A 13,287-nucleotide genomic window follows, 5' to 3' on the forward strand; every position below is an offset into this window, starting at 1 on the left:
AATCGGATGCTTTTGAATCTCATCTAGTCGATTTGCGTTTAGCCTTTGAAAGAATGAAGAAATATGGATTGAAGATGAATCCTTTGAAATGTGCATTCGGTGTATCAGCTTGGAAGTTTTTGGGGTTCATCATTCATGAAAATGGTGTGGAGATTGATCCTAAGAAAATAGAGGCTATACAGAAATTAGAAGCTCCAACATGGAAGAGACATATGCAAAAATTCCTTGGCAAGGTCAACTATTTGAGGAGATTCGTAGCCAACTTGTGAGGCAAGGTCGACGCATTCACTCACATCCTTCGGTTAAAGAATGATATTGATTTTACTTGGGGGTCAAAACAGCAAGAAGCATTTGATATGATCAAGGAATATTTGTGCACTCCTCCGGTGATGAAAGCACCTAGACATGGGGAGCAATTTAAACTTTACATTGTAGCGGAGGAAGGTGTTATTGGTGTTGTTTTGACCCAAGAGACCGAAGAAAAAGAGCATGCTATTACATATTTGAGTCGGCGATTGTTGGACGCCGAGACAAGGTACACATTTATTGAAAAATTATTCCTTTGACTACATTACGCTTGCACCAAACTGAGACATTACTTAGTACCGAGTGCTTGCATAATAGCTTGTCAAACCGATGTCATTAAGTATATGTTGCATAGGCGAATTCTTAGTGGTAGAATTGGCAAGTGGCTTATGCTTTGATTGAATATGATTTGTCCTATGAATCTTTAAAATCCATGAAAGGCCAAATAGTTGCTGATTTCATTGTTGAGCATCGGATTGATGTCAAACACGATATTGATGTAAACATTGTCTCAGTAGTACCGTGGAGATTATATTTTGATGGTTCAGTTTGTAACAATGGCCAAGGTGTTGGTATTGTTTATATTTCTCCGCATGGTGCTGTTTTTGAAGCCTCGTGTCGATTGGAATATTTTTGACAAATAATAAAGCCGAATATGAAGCACTCTTATTCGGCCTAGAGATGTTGATGGCTGTAGACGCTACACATATTGAGGCTTTTGGTGATTCGTTATTAGTGGTACAATAAATATCCAGAGTTTTTCAGTGTATTGACGAATCACATAATATTTATCTGGACAAATGTCTAGATATAATTTCTGCTTTGGATTATTTTGGCATTGCTCATATATCTAGACATGAGAATTGGAGAGCGAATGATTTGGCACTACAAGCATCCGGCTATCATGTTCATCAGGGCATGTTTCATATTTGCAAGTGTGAGGGAGGTCGAACCAAAACACACAACTTCGGCCGCTAATGGAGAATCTAGAACAGGTAAAAATCCAGACTGGAGAAAGCCCATAGTTGATTACTTATGTGATCCGAGTGAGAGGGTGGACATGATTGTTCGGCATATGGCTTTCAAATATGTGATGAGGGATGATGACCTTTATGGCCGAACAGTTGAGGATGTTCTTTTGATGTGCTTGGATGAAGATCAAGCCAGGATTGCTATGGGAGAGGTACATGAAGGTATTTGTGGAACTCATCAGTCGGCTCCAAGATGAAGTGGTTATTGCGACGTGCTGGATTTTATTGGCCGACGATGATTAACGATTGGTTCAGGTATTATAAAGGGTGTGAGACTTGTCAAAAGTTTGGTGATATTCAGTAGGCTCCTGCTGCTATGTTACATCCTATTATCAAGCCGTGGCCTTTTAGGGGGTGGGGTTTGGACTTCATTGGAGAAATTCACCCGTCTTCTTCAAAGGGGCATTAGCTCGTATTAGTAGCGACTGATTATTTCACTAAGTGGTCTGAAGCGGTACCTCTCAAAAACATGAGACATGCGGAGGTGATTCAATTCATAACTGAGCACATTATTCGCAGTTTCGGCATTCCAAAAACTTTGACTACAGATCAAGATTCGTATTTTATGTCACATCAAGTTAAAGAATTTGCCGAGTATTATAAGATAAAGATGCTCAATTCCTCTCTGTATTACGCCCAAGCTAATGGACAAGCTGAATCTAGCAATAAAACATTGATCAAGATCATCAAAAAGAAAATTGATGATAATCCAAGGAGATGGCATGAGCTGCTATCTGAGGCTTTATGTGCAAATCGAATATCAAAGCACGATGCGACAAAGGTAACCCCTTATGAGCTAGTATATGGTCAAGAGACTATTTTACCGGTTGAAGTAAATTTGAGTGCTTTGCGGATAGCCAAACAAATGATTTATCGGCCGTAGACTTTTATAATTTAATGATGGACAATATTGATGAAGTGGCTGATAAACGTTTGGTTGTTTTGAAGGCCATAGAAAAGTACAAGTTAAAATTGGCCAGAGCTTATAATAAAAGGGTCAAATTGAAGAATTTCCAAGTTGGCGAGCTCATGTGGAAAGTGATCCTACCGATTAGTTCAAGAGATAGAAAGTTCGGGAAGTGGTCTCCAAACTGCGAAGGCCCGTATAGGATTGCAAGAATAGTTCCTCGAAATTCATATTTGGTGGAATCAATTCAAGGGACAATGCTACCTTGAGCCCCCAATGGTAAATATCTGAAAAAATATTATCCGAGTGTATGGCAAGAAGCTTGAGTAGGCAATGGCTGATATATGATTATCGCCCTTGGCATAAATATGGCCAATACATAATTATCGCCGTGGGAAATATAGATGGCCGATGGAGTGTTGACATCGTCCTGAGAACAGACGTGTGCAAGTTATTTTTCGGCACAAAAGCTTTGCCGAAAAACAGGGGGGCATGTGTTGACACCAGATTTTGGCACGAAAGAGAATCTTATTAAGATGGATTCAAAGGAAGAAGAGCTCCACGTGAAAGAGTTTTGTGGTGTTGACATGAATATTTTTGGAGTTTGGGCCATCACTGTCCAATCTGATATTGAAGGCCGAAACTGTGTTCGAAGTGCTAAGATTTCATATTCAGTGTACTTTTCGGCCTATTAATCCAACAAGACAGCCTCATATGGAAAAATGATCAACAGGAATTGTGTTCTCCTCGTCGAGATGATCAATTTTGGTATATATTTTGTCTCAATCCGAGTTCGTGTGCGACCTGAAGGGACAAAACAAGATCAGGCTGAAGTTTCATTCAGGAACCCGAGTGAAAAGTTTGCGATCCGAGTGAAAAGTTTCTAAACACGAGTGGAACTTCGGTGAGATACATGAATTCTGAGTGAAAATATAGCTATCCGAGTCGAGTACCATCCGAGTAGAATTTGCCATCCGAGTGGAGTTTGCCATCCTAGTGGAGTTTGCTATCCAAGGCTAATTTGCCATCCGAGTGAAGTGCCATCCAAGTGGAAAGTTTGCCATTCGAGTGAAGAATCCTAAACATCCGATTGAAAAGGTTTGAAGCCGAGTGACGTTGGCCAATATTTAACCGAAATATGAAATATGAGCGCAAACAGTTGTCTAGATGACTTTATATGAAAAAGTGTTTAACATGAAAGTTGTGGGTATCATCAAAACGGTTAACTGTGCTTTTGGAGTCATCGTCATCTGAGATGGTATACGTCCTGTAGAAACGATACAAGATTCATACAGTACAGTCAGCCGAGTAGCCGAATCCGATTGGGAGTTAAAGATGATCTCGTGGAGTACTCGGTATGACCTTATTTGGAAAAGTGATCCACAGAAGAGTCGTTCGTATCATCGAGGCGGTAATTTTTGATATGTAAATCATTTCAATTGGAGGTCATATGCAGATTCTATGGCCCGCGCAAAGAGCAAGAGAGAAGATTGGGCCGGATTTGGGCTGAATACGAGTTAGACTGGAAGTAGGACTCTAGGACAAGATTTGTTGTAGTTTTCTTGTAAGGACAGCCTAGATGAATCCTTTGCGTGTACGGGAAGTCCAACCGCCTCATATATATGTTGGGGGTGTTGGCCGATCAAACAACACACAATCGAAACATCAGTATACTACTTTTTCATCTACGTTTTACCTCTCCCTCGTATTTTATCTCTCGTTGTTTGCTGTTCCTCAAATTTGAGAGCTGTGAATACCGAGGCCCTAGGGGAGAGCGAATCGACCTAGGGCAGCCCATAGCCGCCGCACTCCCTGACGGGGTCCCTCCCGGTCGTGTTGGGTTTCGGGTCCTCAAAAGCATCGGCCGGCTGTCTTGCGTATCCTGTTGTCGGTCGGGTCTTCTTCGACGTGAGCTGTGGTGCATCACCTCCGGCATCGAGGGTACACTTGACCTGTTCGTGTGTCAACAGCGAGCAACTAGTTTCATCAAACCGCACTTCTACAGTTTCAACAACCTTGTTGTGATAGGTGTTGATGTTGGAAATATGCCCTAGAGGCAATGATAAATAGTTAATATTATATTTCCTTTTTAAAGATAATCGTTTATTATCCATGCTATAATTGTATTGAATGAAAACATAGATACATGTGTGGATATATAGACAAAACAATGTCCCTAGCAAGCCTCTAGTAGGCTAGCCAGTTGATCAAAGATAGTCAAGGTTTTCTAGCTATATGTAAATGTTGTCACTTGAAAACTGGATCACATCATTAGGAGAATCTTATGATGGACTAGACCCAAACTATGAACGTAGCATATTGATCGTGTCGTTTTATTGCTATTGTTTTCTGCGTGTCAAGTATTTATTCCTATGACCATGAGATCATATAACTCACTAGCACCGGAGGAATACCCTGTGTGCATCAAATGTCACAACGTAACTGGGTGACTATGAAGTTGCTCTACAGGTATCTCCGAAGGTGTCCGTTGAGTTAGTATGGATCAAAACTGGGATTTGTCACTCCGTGTGACGGGGAGGTATATCGGGGCCCACTTGGTAATACAACATCACACACAAGCCTTGCAAGCAATGTGACTAAGTGTAAGTCACGGGATCTTGTATTACGGAACGAGTAAAGAGACTTGCCGGTAACGAAATTGAAATAGGTATGCGGATACCGACGATCAAATCTCGGGCAAGTAACATACCGAAGGACAAAGGGAATGACATACGTGATTATATGAATCCCACTGAGGTTCAACCGATAAGATCTTCGGAGAATATGTAGGATCCAATATGGGCATCCAGGTCCCGCTATTGGATATTGACCGAGGAGTGCCTCGTGGCATGTATACATAGTTCTCGAACCCGCAGGGTCTGCACACTTAAGGTTCGCTGATGTTTAGTATAGTTGAGTTATATGTGTGGTTACTGAATGTTGTTCGGAGTCCCGGATGACATCACAGACGTCACGAGGGTTTCCGGAATGGTACAGAAACGAAGATTGATATATTGGATGGTTTCATTTGGTTACCGGAAGGTTTTCGGGCATTACCGGCATTGTACCGGGAGTGACGAATGGGTTTTGGAAGTTCACCGGGAGGGGGGCAACCCATCCAGGGGAAGCCCAATGTCCTTAGGGGTGGCGCACCAGCCCTTAGTGGGCTGGTGGGACATCCCAAGAGGGCCTTGGCGCCAATAGAAGAAAACCAACGAAAAAGGAAAAAAAGGGGGAAGTGGGAAGGAAGAGAAAGGACTCCACTTTCCAATCCTAATTGGAGTAGGATTCCTCCTCTCCTCCCTGGCCAGCGCACCCTTGAGAGCTTGGCCCTCAAGGCAAGCCTCCTCCCCCTCCCTCCTATATATAGTGGTGATTTAGAGCTGATTTGAGACAACTTTTTCCAAGTGCAACACAAATCTAGACACCATAGTTTTACCTCTAGATCGTATTTCTACGGAGCTCGGGTGAAGCCCTCCAGGAGTAGATCGTCACCACCACCGGAGCGCCGTCACGCTGACGGAGAACTCATCTACTTCTCCGTCTTTCTTGCTGGATCAAGAAGGCCGAGATCATCGTCGAGCTGTACGTGTGCTGAATGCGGAGGTGTCGTCCGTTCGGCGCTAGATCGAAACGGTGTTGGGGAACGCCGCATGGGAAACAAAAAATTTCCTACGTGCACGAAGACCTGTCATGGTGATGTCCATCTACGAGAGGAGATTTGGATGTACGTACCCTGGTAGATCGCTCCGCAGGAAGCGTTAAGAAACACGGCTGATGTAGTGGAACGTCTTCACGTCCCTCGAACCACCCCCACGAACCGTCCCACGAACAGTCCCGCGATCCGTCCCACGATCCGTCCCGCGATCCGTCCCACAAACCGTCTCACGATCTGTTGCACGAACCGTCCCACGATCCGTCCCACAAACCGTCTCGCGATCCGTTGCACGAACCGTCTTGCGATCCGTCTCATGATCCGTTCCGATCTAGTGCCGAATGGACAGCACCTCCGCATTCAGCACACGTACAGCTGGATGACGATATCCACCTTCTTGATCCAGCAAGAGGGGGCGGAGAGGTAGAAGAGTTCTCCGGCAGCGTGACGGCGCGCCGGTGGTGGTGATGATCTACTCCGGCAGGGTTTCGCCTAAGCTCCGCAGAAATACGATCTAGAGGAAAAACTGAGTGGTATAGGGTCGAGAAGCATGTGGCAAAGTTGTGTCTCAAAAAACCCCAATACCTCTAGTATATATAGGAGGGAGGGAGGGGAGGAGTCAGCCTCAAACCCTCAAGGTTTGGCCGAAATTGGAGGTGGAGGAGTCCTACTCCAATCCTACTTGGAGTAGGATTCCACCTTCCCACTTGGAAACTCTTTCGACCTTGTGTTTTTCCTTCTCAAACCTTATGGGCATTAGTGGGAACTTATTGCAGCCCACTAGGGGCTGGTTTATCTCTTCCCATAGCCCATGAGACCCCTTGGGGCGTGACACCCCTCCCGATGGTCCCCGACATCCCTCCCGACACTCCTGGTACATTACTGATAAGCCCCAAACTTTTCCGGTGACCAAAACAGGACTTCCTATATATCAATCTTCACCTCCGGACCATTCCGGAGCTCCTCGTGACGTCCTGGATCTCATCCGAGACTCCAAACAACTTTCGGTTACCAACACCTATAACTCAACTATACCTAAACGTCACCGAACCTTAAGTGTGCAGACCCTGCGGGTTCGAGAACTATGTAGACATGACCCGAGACACTCCTCGGTCAATATCCAACAGCGGGACATGTGTGCCGATATTGGATCCTACATACTCTTCGAAGATCTTATCGGTTGAACCTCAGTGCCAAGGATTCATATAATCCCGTATTTCATTCCCTTTGTCCTTCGGTATGTTACTTGCCCCAGATTCAATCGTCGGTATCCGCATACTTATTTCACTCTCGTTTACCGGGAAGTCTCTTTACTCGTTCCGTAATACAAGATCCCATGACATACACTAAGTCACATTGCTTGCAAGGCTTGTGTGTGATGTTGTATTACCGAGTGGGCCCTGAGATACCTCTCCGTCACATGGAGTGACAAATCCCAGTCTTGATCCATACTAACTCAACGGACACCTTCGGAGATACCTGTAGAACATCTTTATAGTCACCCAGTTACATTGTGACGTTTGATACACACAAGGTATTTCTCCGGTGCCAGTGAGTTATATGATCTCATGGTCATAGGAATAAATACTTGACACACAGAAAAACAATAGCAACAAAATGACACGATCAACATGCTACGTTCATTAGTTTGGTTCTAGTCCATCACATGATTCTCCTAATGCTGTGATCCCTTTATCAAGTGACAACACTTGCTTATGGTCAGGAAACCTTGACCATCTTTGATCAACGAGCTAGTCTACTAGAGGCTTACTAGGGACAGTGTTTTGCCTATGTATCCACACAAGCATTGTGTTTCCAATCAATACAATTATAGCATGGATAATAAACGATTATCATGAACAAAGAAATATAATAATAACTAATTTATTATTGCCTCTAGGGCATATTTCCAACAATCTCCCACTTGCACTAGAGTGAATAATCTAGTCCACATCACTATGTGATTCTAACGAATCCAACACCCTTACAGTTCTGGGGTTTGATCACGTCTTTCTTGTGAGAGAGGTTTTTGTCGACGGTTCTGAACCCTTTCAGATCCGAGTGAGCTTTACAAATCTTTATGTCATCTTATAGATGCTGCTACTATGTGCTATTCGGAAATATTCCAAATATCTACTCTACCATACGAACCCGTTTCACTACTCGTAGTTATTCAGATTAGTGTCAAAGCTTGCATCGACGTAACCCTTTACGACGAACTCGTTAACCACCTCCATAATCGAGAAAAATCCTTAGTCCATTAGTTACTAAGGATAACTTTGACCGCTGATCAGTGATTCAATCCTGGATCGCTCTATGTACCTCTTAACAGACCTGTAGCAAGGCACACATCAGGTGCGGTACTCAGCATGGCATACTTTAGAGTCTACGGCTAAGGTATAGAAGACGACCTTCGCCTATTCTCTTTATTCTGCCGAGGTCGGGTTTTGAGTCTTACTCAAATTCACACCTTACAACACAACCAAGAACTCCTTCTTTGCTAATCTATTTTGAACTCCCTCAAAAACCTTGTCAAGGCATGCATCTTGTTGAAACTTCTATTAAGCGTTTTGATCTATCTCCATAGATCTTGATGCTCAACGTTCAAGTAGCGCAATCCAGGTATTCCCATGAAAAACTCTTTTCAAACAACCTTTCATGCTTTACAGAAATTCTACATTACTTCTAATCCACAATATGTCAACCACATATACTTATCAGAAATTCTATAGTGCTCCCACTCACTTCTTTGGAGATACAAGTTTCTCACAAACCTTGTATAAACCCAAAAGCTTCGATCAACTCATCAAAGCATATATTCCAACACCGAGATGCTTGCACCAGTCCATAGAAGGATTGCTGGAGCTTGCATACTTGTTCGCATCCTTTCCGTCAAGGAAAACAATGTTTTGACATCCTATGTGCAATATTTCATAAATAATGCAGCAAGTGCTAACATAATTCCAACAGACCTTTAGCATCACTATGAGTGAGAAAGTCTCATCATACTCAACTCTTTGAACTTGTCGGAAAACTTCCTTGCGACAAGTTGAGTTTTTCTTAATGGTGACTATTCACCATCATCGTCTGTCTTCCTTATAAAGATCCATCTTTACTTAATAGTCCTACGACCATCAAGTAGTTCTTCCAAAGACTATACTTTGTTCTGACACATGGATTCTCTCTCGGTACTTCATGGCCTCCAGCCATTTGTCGGAATCCGGGCCACCATTGCTTCTCCATAACTCATAGGTTCATTGTTGTTCAACAACATGACTTCTAAGACAGGGTTACTGTACCACTCTGTAGTAGTACGCGACCTTGTGAACCTATGAGGTCTGTAGTAACTTGATCCGATGCTTAATGATCACTATCATCAGCTTCCACTTTAATTGGTGTAGGTGCCACAGGAACAACTTCCTGCGCCCTCTTACACACTGGTTGAAGTGATGGTTCAATAACCTCATCAAGTTTTACCACCCTACCACTCAATTCTTTCGAGAGAAACCTTTCCTCGAGAAAGGACCCATTTCTAGAAAAAACACTTTTCTTGTGGATCTGAGATAGGAGATGTATCCAACTATTTTGCATATCCTATGAAGATGCATTAATCCGCTTCGGGTTCAAGCTTATCAGACTGAAACTTTTTCACATAAGCATCGCAGCCCCAAACTTTCAAGAAACGACAACTTAGGTTTCTCTAAACCATAGTCTATATTTTGTGTCATCTCAATGGAAATACGCGGTGCCCTATTTAAAGTGAATGTGGTTGTCTCTAATGCATAACCCATAAATGATTGTGGTAATTTGATAAGAGACATCATAGTATGCACCATATCAAATAGGTCGCGGCTATGATGTTCGGGCACACCATAACACCATGGTGTTCTTGGTGGCATGAATTGCAAAACAACTTCCACATTGTATTAACTATGTACCAAAACTCGCAACTCAGATATTCATTTCTATGATCATATTGTAGACAGTTAATCCTCTTGTTACGACGAACTTCACTCTGAAACAGAATTGAACTTTTCAATATTTCAGACTTTGTGATTCATTAAGTAAATAATCATGTATCTACTCAAATCGTCATTGAAGTAAGAACATAATGATATCCACTGCGTGCCTCAGCACTCATTGGACTGCATACATCAAAATTTATTACTTCCAACAAGTTACTTTCTTGTTTCATCTCAATGAAATAAGGCCTTTCTCATGTGGTATGATTTGCGTGTCTCAAGTGATTCAAAATCAAGTGAGTATAAAGATCCATCAGCATGGAGCCTCTTCATGCAATTTCTACCAACATGACTCAAGCAGGAGTGCCACAAGTAAGTGGTACTATCATCATTACCTTGTATCTTTTGGCACCAATATCATGAACATGTGTAACACTACGATCGAGATTCAATAAACCATTGAAGGTGATTATTCAAGCAAATAGAGTAACCATTATTTTCTTTAAATGAATAATCGTATTACAATAAACATGATCCAATCATGTTCATGCTTAACGCAACCACCAAATAACAATTATTTAGGTTTAACACCAATCCCCATGGTAGAGGGAGTGTGCGACGTTTGATTATATCAACCTTGGAAACACTTCCAACACGTATCGTCACCTCGCCTTTAGCTAGTCTCCGTTTATTCCGTAGCTTTCATTTCGTGTTACTAATCACTTAGCAACCGAACCGGTATCCAATACCCTTGCGCTACTAGGAGTACTAGTAAAGTACACATCAACATCATGTATATCAAATATACTTCTGTCGACTTTGCCAACCTTCTTATCTACCAAGCATCTAGGGTAGCTCCGCCTCAGTGACCGTTCCCCTCATAACAGAAGCACTTAGTCTCGGGTTTGGGTTTAATCTTGAGTCTCTTCATTAGTGCAGCAACTGTTTTTCCGTTTCACAAAGTATCCCTTCTAGCCCTTGCCTTCCTTGAAACTTAGTGGTCTTACTAACCATCAACTACTGATGCTCCTTCCCGATTTCTACTTTCGCAGTGTCAAAACATCGCGAATCGCTCAAGGATCATTGTATCTATCCTTGATATGTTATAGTTCATCACGAAGCTTTCACAGCTTGGTGGCAGTGACTTTGGAGAACCATCACTATCTCGTCTGGAAGATTAACTCCCACTTCATTCAAGCGATCGTCGTACTCAGACAATCTGAGCACACGTCCAACGATTGAGATTTTGTCCTTTACTTCGTGGACAAGGAATCTTGGCGGAGGTCTCATACCTCTTAACAAGGGCACGAGAATGAAATCTCAGTTTCATCTCTTTAGAACATCTCTTATGTTCTGTGACGTATCAAAACGTCTTCGGCGCCTTGCTTCTAAGCCATTAAGTATTAGGCACTAAACTATCGCATAGTCATTGGAAACGCGTATGTTGGATGTTCACAACATCCATAGACGATGCTCGAGGTGCAGCACACCGACTGGTGCATTAAGAACATAAGCCTTCTGCGCAGCAATGAGGACAATCCTCAATTTTACGGACTCAGTCCGCAAAGTTGCTACTATCAACTTTCAACTAAATTTTCTCTAGGAGCATATAAAAAACAGTAGAGCTATAGCGCAAGTTACATCATAATTCGTAAAGACCCTTTTGACTATGTTCATGATAATTATAGTTTAACTAATCAAATTACTGATAAACTCCCACTCAAAAAGTACATCTCTCTGGTCATTTGAGTGGTACATGATCCAAATCCACTATCTCAAGTCCGCTCATCACGTGAGTTGAGAATAGTTTCTGCGGTAAGCATCTCTATGCTAATCATATCAACTATATGATTCATGCTCGACCTTTCGGTCTCATGTGTTCCGAGGCCATGTCTGTACATGCTAGGCTCGTCAAGTTAACCCAGAGTGTTCCGCGCGTGCAACTGTTTTTCACCCGTTGTATGTGAACGTTGAGTCTATCACACCCGATCATCACGTGGTGTCTCGAAACGACGAACTGTCGCAACGGTGCACAGTCGGGGAGAACACAATTTTAGCTTGAAATTTTAGCGAGAGATCACCTCATAATGATACTGTCGTTCTAAGCAAGATAAGGTGCATAAAGGATTAACATCACATGCAATTCATAAGTGACATGATATGGGCATCATCAAGTGCTCCTTGATCTCCATCACCAAAGCACCGGTATGATCTTCTTGTCACCGGCGCCACATCATGATCCCCATCATCATGATCTCCATCAACGTGTCGCCATCGAGGTTGTCGTGTATGCTATGCTAGTACTACTAAAGCTACGTCCTAGCAATATAGTAAACATATTTGCAAACACAAATGTTAGTTTAAAGACAACCCTATGGATCCTGCCGGTTGCCGTAGCATCGAGGTGCAAGTTGATATTAACTATTACAACATGATCATCTCATAGATCCAATATATCACATCACGTCGTTGGCCATATCACATCACAAGCATACCCTGCAAAAACAAGTTAGACGTCCTCTAATTTTTGTTGCATGTTTTACGTGGTTGCCATGGGTATCTAGTAGGATCGCATCTTACTTACGCAAACACCACAACAGAGATGTATAAATTGCTATTTAACCTCTCTCCAAGGACCTCCTCAGTCAAATCCGATTAAACTAAAGTTGGAGAAACCGACACTCGCCAGTCATCTTTGAGCAACGGGATTGCTCGTAGCGATGAAACCAGTCTCTCGTAAGCATACGAGTAATGTCGGTCCGAGCTGCTGCGTTCCAACAATACCGCGGAATCAAGAAAAGACTAAGGAGGGCAGCAAATCGCACATCACCTCCCACAAAAACTTTTGTGTTCTACTCGAGATAACATCTACGCAAGAACCCAGCTCATGATGCCACTGTTGGGGAACGCCGCATGGGAAACAAAAAATTTCCTACGCGCACGAAGACCTATCATGGTGATTTCCATCCACGAGAGGAGATTTGCATGTACGTACCCTTGTTGATCGCTCAGCAGGAAGCGTTAAGAAACGCGGTTGATGTAGTGGAACGTCTTCACGTCCCCCGAACCGCCCCCACGAACCGTCCCACGAACCGTCCCACGATCCGTCCCACGAACCGTCTCGCGATCTGTTGCACGAACCGTCCCGCGATCCGTCCCACAAACCGTCTCGCGATCCGTTGCACAAACCGTCTTGCGATCCGTCTCATGATCCGTTCCGATCTAGTGCCGAACGGACAGCACCTCCACGTTCGGCACACGTATAGCTCGATGACGATCTCCACCTTCTTGATCGAGCAAGAGGGGGCGGAGAGGTAGAAGAGTTCCCCGGCAGCGTGACGGTGCGCCGGTGGTGGTGATGATCTACTCCGGCAGGGCTTCTCCTAAGCTCCGCAGAAATACGATCTAGAGGAAAAAAATGCATGG

The sequence above is a fragment of the Hordeum vulgare genome, chromosome 5H, assembly GCF_904849725.1.
Source record: "Hordeum vulgare subsp. vulgare chromosome 5H, MorexV3_pseudomolecules_assembly, whole genome shotgun sequence".
Lineage (NCBI taxonomy): Eukaryota > Viridiplantae > Streptophyta > Magnoliopsida > Poales > Poaceae > Hordeum > Hordeum vulgare.